The 7,110-nt window shown below is 39.1% G+C and overlaps 1 protein-coding gene across 6 annotated transcripts in view; it reads right to left on the reverse strand.

Annotated features, from left to right (window-relative positions):
- Positions 1-7,110, reverse strand: part of LOC108756856 (talin-1) — a 60,348-nt gene that overhangs the window by 43,288 nt on the left and 9,950 nt on the right. For all 6 annotated transcript variants that reach the window (XM_018500966.1, XM_018500960.1, XM_018500962.1 and 3 more), the window contains one exon: positions 932-1,041. The gene's annotated coding sequence lies outside the window, so the exon portion shown is untranslated. The remainder of the gene's footprint in view (positions 1-931; positions 1,042-7,110) is intronic.

The following is a 7,110-nucleotide window of genomic DNA, read 5'->3' on the forward strand; positions in this document are numbered from 1 at the left end:
ATCTAAAAATTCTAGATACAGCTAGATACAGAAAGTAATTATATTGAACATTCAATTAGCTGTTTGCTAGAATGTCAAAATTTTTTCCAGCATCATGCTCGAGCATCCCACATAACTACAATACAATATGTACATATTTTGATAATCCAATATTCTCCCCCAGATCCTCCTAATTTTTAAATAAAGTATGTTCAAGGAATAAAATCATCCTTTTTGTGTAAGAAATAATAGATACTTTCCATTTAGCGACACAAATCGATACAAACATTTGATCTTTCTTAACATTCAGAGAGTAACAATAAAGATGGTAAGACACTTGTGTCGATTTGTGTCGACTTGTGTCACCAAATCGAAAAGCACAGCTAAATATGTATTAAGTTAATATTAAGCGACTTTGACGGAATTTTATGGTAAAGCTTCGAGTGAACCGAAACGTGCATTCGCATGCATTGGCGTGTATTCACACGTCCTCAAATTGCTTACGCCTATACGGAGAGAAATGCATCTTCGTCCCTTCTCATCCCTTCTTCTCTCCCTCCGATCTCGAAATGCCTATTCAAATTTTACGGCTCATATTTGTCGCAATTAAGTGTTATGTTTTCGGGCTTATGGCCCAGAAATATTCCATATTGAGCACGAGACGAGCCTCCTCGTCCTGATATAAAGACAAATTTCAGGGGCCTGTGAGGAGGAAAAGGGAGGTGAGAGGAACCGAGGGTTACACGAATGAGATAGAGGGAGAAGAAGAGTGAGTGAGTTTATGGCACTTGGGGGTATAACAGGCACTTTCACGATTCGTCTGACTCACACTCGAAGAAGCGAGAAGAAGAGGGATGCGCAGGATGGAGCTCTACTTTTACGAGGCTCTCCGAACGAGAAAGTGAGCCGTGAATACGATTTGCGAGCCGGAAGCGGCCTCTTCGCTACTTACCGCTCAAAGTTGTTCCTTACGCCGTTCCTGCTCTTCCTCTCCTCAGGTTTTCTCGTGCAATCCAAAAATCCGCGTTCGCTTACTCGTTCTCGTTACTCAGTCACGCGTATCTGAAAATTATTGAAGGTAACGAAATTGTTTCTATACAGTATATCGAACGGATAATCTTAATTCCTAAGCGATATCATAAATTCACAGTGGTGCACAGCACAGATCAAATCTTCTCTTATTTATTAACCTCTGTAGAGGATCAGAAACCGCTATATCGGCTTTTGACGATTTAAGTAAATTTTATTGGATTTTTGTTCTTTAGATATCATAATTTCCTGTCTGTAATGAACGAGAAGAGGAAGAGGGAGAGAAAATTAATCTTGAGCCTCTAGTCGCTACAGACGATTTTCAGCAGTCGCACTGTACACAATGAACACGAACTTTCTGTGCTGTTTTACCTTTGTGTGTGTTTGGTGTAAATAATATTGTTATATCACGAAAGCTTAATTCACTGTAATATAACATACCAAAATTTTTCATACATAAGTAAGTAAACGTATGCGTATATTTTACAATTGTTGTGTCGTGCTTTGAACGATACCACACGGTACTTTTAATTTTTTCTTCTCATCCACAAAAAAGATAAGTTCTTTTTATTTCTTTCACTGCTTATTTTGTATTCATATACTCTTATACGTTTATTATGAAGTAAATTGATGTAAGTTTACAATGGCTTTTTTATTATCTCACTACATTCCAAATTTATAATAATGCTTTTATAATTGTTTTTTATAAATTTTTTTACTGCAAATACTATTTAATATAGTTATTTTAAAAACATATAAAACTTCAATGCGAAAAAAAAATTTTTTTACCGTTCTGTGAACCGGAAGCTAATATATTCTGAAGTAGCGTCATCTTTTACGTAAATCGATGCAGTCAACAAAGTTCTAAATCTAAAACTGTAAAAGTCGTCCAAAAACTTGCCGGTCTTCAGCAGTTAAAAAAACATCTTACTTATAAAAAAAAACTATATAAATTAAAACGTTTAATATTTATTTTAAATAATAATATAAGAAATTGAATTACACACTGAGAAAAAAATAACCTAAATTTAAATAAATATTTATTTGAATACTGCCAACTAAACATTTACTTACAATAAATAAATATTTACTTAATAAAAAGAAAAGATTGTTAAATCAAATTAATATTTTTTTCTACCAAATAAATATATTTTTTTTTATTTAATAAATATTTAGTTGATACTATACAAATAAATATTTAATGAAATATAAGAAATTTTTTCTTAGTGTATGTAACATTTGAAGATAGGGGAAACTGTGGACATGGGATAAACACTATTATTGAAGTACAATATATTAGTGATAACGTGTCATTTCTTATATCCAGTGATAATCCAATACCTATATGCTTAGAATCGTACTATAACACGTGACCATAGAACGCTCAAGTGCTATTTAAGATATAAATACCATTACACGTTTTCGATGATTTTGATGTAGAAGTGAATGAGGTAATCGCCGTATACCTAGATGACAAGTTAAATAGAGCCGGCGATTGTTTACAAAAGTCTTTATTCAAAAGATAATTAAAAGAATTTAATTATTGTATTTGAAAAATAAATAACTAGAGTATCTTTTGACTGAAGAAGACTTATTATTTGATAAATAACTTACATTTATCAATTCCTTCATTCTCGCCTAATAGTACATTATATACGTGTATAATTATAATATATTAATCGCATTACAATTGTAATATATTAATATTATGCTCAATAATGTATTTATAATTTTCTTTTATTTAACGCACATGCAACACACATACGCATTAAAAATTACGAAAATCAAATATAGAATCAAATGTAGAATCGAAGTTACAACGCAGTTCTTTAACAATCAGCCATCTACATTCTATTCTTTGTCCTTTAAGTCTTCATAGAAACTTTCTAGCGAAAACTTCGCGCAAAACAAAGCCTCAGTAACCCTATCCACGCGACACCAATATGGAACGTGCCCGGCACGTGTCATCGCGAAGCAAGAGAAGAGAGATAAAAGTTCCGGAAACGGTTGCATCGCGATGGCAGAAGAATTCCCAACGATTCTTCCTCTCCGAAAGACGACGACAGACGACGGAGGATGAAGAGGGAGGATGGCGCCTCGAAGATTTTCGCAAATTTCGGGCGCGTCGTTGGCGAAAAGATGAAGAAAGACGGTTGCTGTTAGCGAGGACGGAGGAAGCAAGAGATGTTGATAGAGAAACGAATGTGGAAAAGCAGAGAGATGGAGCGACACGGAGATAGAGAAAGAAGAAGAGGGGGAGAGGGAGAGAGAGGAGAGGGGGGGAGGGGGAGGAGAAGAGACAGGGAGCGAGAGAGAGAGAGAGAGAGAGACAGAAAGTCAGTAGGGGGGATGAGTGCTGGCGGCGTTATGGCGGGCGCCGAGGGTGGCGCCGCGACGCTTTGGCGCCTTCGACGCCGAGACGCTCCACTGATGCTGGCTGCATGTACCCACGCACACACGTCCATGTGCACCCTCTCGTTCCGGACTTCTCCTCCTCCCCCCTCCCTCCCTCCCTCCCTCCCTCCCTCCTCTTCTTCCTCTCTCCCTTTCTATAACGTTACTCTCCCCCCCCCTCTCCCCCCTCCCCGCGACCTGTACACACAGTACACGTACGCGCGCAATGAGAGTTCGAGATTCTATATCACACATGCATACAAGGCCGCTCCGGTCTCTCGTCACCGGCGTGGCGCTACCCCTAACCGCCGCGCGCTTATACGGACATTCTATTACGAAAGGGGAGGGGGGGGAGGGGCAAATAGGTGGAACGGGGGATGGTAAAGCGCGGGAGGGACGTTTAGGACGTTCGTGCATCAGAAGCGGAACTGGAATCCGTTCTCGCACTTCGGGGGTGCGGAAAGGCGAGGTCACTCGTCTCTGGCGACGATATTCCACGAGGGTGTGGCATACGTCAAGTGGGCCCCGAGTCGCCCCCTATCTGGGCCGTATCTCGTCAATGGAATACATATACGTATCCCCGCGCGCGGGCAAGGCGGACAAGATGGATCGTTGTTGACATCTTAAGCGCTTTGAACAACGCTTTCAGTCGTTGCGTCTTTAATTAAAAGGTCCCGCATGAAGATAAATCGGCGCGCGATCTTTTACACTTGTTTAGAAATCCTCTGGTGGACATCGACAAAAAAAAAAAGATCGCATTCTTTTTAAAGAGAGATAGTGCGTTAGGGGAAGTGAAGCGTACAAAATACTTCTTCACTGATTCGCGGATTGATTAGATTTTCTTAATGAAATGAATTCGCTCCATGTATCACAGTACTTAGTTTAACGTCGACAACGTGATGTTCGTTAAAGTGTTTCCTTTTTCGTTTGAAAAGCGCCCGTGAACGTCTACACCCTGAGAGAAAGGTTTTTAGTATCGTGCCTGAAAACAATTGCGCGACGAAATATTGTGAGAGATTGGGAGCTCCATTCTTAATTCACAATACTAGATAATAATAATTATATTCATAGTTTTTATAACACTAAAAAGAACGTCTGGTCATCCTTATTCCCTTAAAACAATTACAAAATTACAATTGCACGTAATCTTCTTGGTGTATATCAGAAATAGGTTAGAATTATATATAAATATAATAATTACATACTAATATTATAAGCAGTAGAAATAAACTTTCTAATCATAATTATTTTACATGCAACAATTACAGTCACAAATACCAACAACTTTTTTCACCGCGCGCCGTGATTTCTACAATATCCCGAATGATAATATCTGAGCGCGGGACTGGACGATTCGTTTCCCTTCCGGCTTCGCGCTTGTATAATGCGACAAAACTGCGAAACAGCCAACGACCTGTCAATAACCGTGACATAGCGTCCTCCAGCCAACCGCGTATAGGCAGTGCCCTATAATTTCGCAGCGGCGCGGCGGAACCGCCGCGGCGATAATGCCGCTCGATTGCGGCCGCATACCCGGGATTAGGCGGCGTTGATTGCATTTACGGGGGTGGAGGTGGACACCGAGAGACCGACGCGACGACTGCTGCTAATTAATCAAGCCGCATCGAACGAAATTTTCTTTGCTGCAGATTATAAATTCGGGGCCTGTTCTCGCTGCATCGACACTCTGCAAATTCTTGCAGTGGCATTTGCGTACAGTCGAGCGAGAATGAGAGAAAGAAAAGAGAGCGACAGCGAGAGAGAGAGAGAGAGAGAGAGAGAGAGAGAGAGAGAAATGGTTACCCAAAATTAACCATTGCGTCAATTACCGTGCACGCAGAGAGAACGATATGCAAACAAGTGGGCGCTTGTTATGTAGTTGTTGTCTTAAATTATGACATGTATTACTGAAACCCAGACTACGTTGGCGACGACAACGAAAACGACGGTAAAGGAACGGATATCGCATTACGGACAACGAGATATAACAAGGGACAAGCAGAAATTGAGTTGCGGCTTGTTACGAATTTATTGTATCGCCCCTAATCTCGTCCGCCGGGAAACTTCTTGTCCCCAAATGTACTTTCTTAGTTACGCGCGTCTCGCTGCTAATCCATTAACCCCATCGCGATAGAATGCAACGCGGACCCGCGATAGCTGCGGCACAAAATTCGACGCCCGTCGAATTTTACAAAACTGTGGAGCGCGTCGCAAATGTCTCGAAAAGATGTTATAAAAGACTCAACTCTCTCAATCTGAATCACTAATTATCCAGCAGCACGTACTTTACTAGGTAATCAGTTAAATTCAACTAAAAAAGAAAGAAAGTTTGAGCATCATGTAATTGAAACACCGGTACTGTCACTTCCAATACTTCCAGACTTCTTCTAATACCAGCATATATAATACATTGAATTAATATATACACTAAAGCAATTAGTTAACTAAATTAGGTATTCCACGTTTCATTTATTGATTATCAGTGGCTTAGAATCGATGTCAGTGATTAGCCTCTGTCTAAACAATCCTAAATCTGATTCAGATTTAAAGAGAGCGTTGCGTCATTTTGGCGCAAATATTTTTCATCTTGCAGCCAGATTAGTGCGACTGTTTCAGCTAAATTAAAGTAATGAAATTCATTTAAGTAATGAAATACGACACTGCGTATTTATCAAGATCTCTTGTTACGAGAAACGAAATATGGAATATTATTTCATCAATAGCCTGTGCAAACTCCATTGCGCAAACTTAAGTATAGTGTAAGTTCGCGCAAACGTAACTCTTTGAGCGAAGAGTGCAGATAATAAAGAGTACGTTACATTTCTTTTTTTAAATACAAGATTAAGGAGTGTGTCCTTCAGTGTGCTAGCTCGTTAGCTAATAAACGATTTAACGCGATGTACCATCGCGAATAATGCGTGATAAAATATCTCGATTGTCGTAAAGATGGCACAAGAGACAACTAATAAAGCGTGTCAGTCATAACGTATAATCCTGTAATGGGGTTGTTGCACACGTAGGTTATGCGAGGATCATAACGATCGTAAATTCAATGAATCGTCCTGTATCCGCCTCGCTCATCGATTCGTGAAAGATCCTCGTTTGCTCTAATGACTTGACGCGATGAAAGGTTTGTCGCTCAAAAGGCGACCTGAATTACAATACAACGAGAAGTCCCGCGGAAGAATCTATTAAATGGGCAGCATGCCCTTTCCCAAACAGTACTCGCATTTTTACCCTCCGAATTATAAACGACAGCTCTTATTTATCGCAAAATTAATTTGACTCTAGAAATATCGAGCGGTCATCATTGACCGTTTTTCCTTTTTCAGATTATTATAATATTATGTATATTTTTTTTTAATAAACTTATACTAATGAAATATCTGCTCCTTCACTTTCTTTACTTTCATACTCTCTAAATCTGAATCGGTGGATGATCGCTGATATCAGTGCCAAGTATGCCACTGGATAATTAGTGATTTATTCACCGATTCAGATTTAGAGAATAGTAATTTCTATATTCACACTCGGTCTTTTTTTAGCATAATAATAAGTATAAGACGAGTTGATACTTGACGAAAAAAGTACTTTTGCTAAAGTATTTATATAACTAGATGCAGATATGAAAAATAATATTATTGGATCGTCAAAATATATACAGGTCGCTTAAATTGATCGCTAAGATACCAAAACTTTTTGTAACCT

Source organism: Trachymyrmex septentrionalis, unplaced genomic scaffold (genome assembly GCF_001594115.1).
Source record: "Trachymyrmex septentrionalis isolate Tsep2-gDNA-1 unplaced genomic scaffold, Tsep1.0 scaffold13, whole genome shotgun sequence".
In the NCBI taxonomy this organism is placed as follows: Eukaryota; Metazoa; Arthropoda; class Insecta; order Hymenoptera; family Formicidae; genus Trachymyrmex; species Trachymyrmex septentrionalis.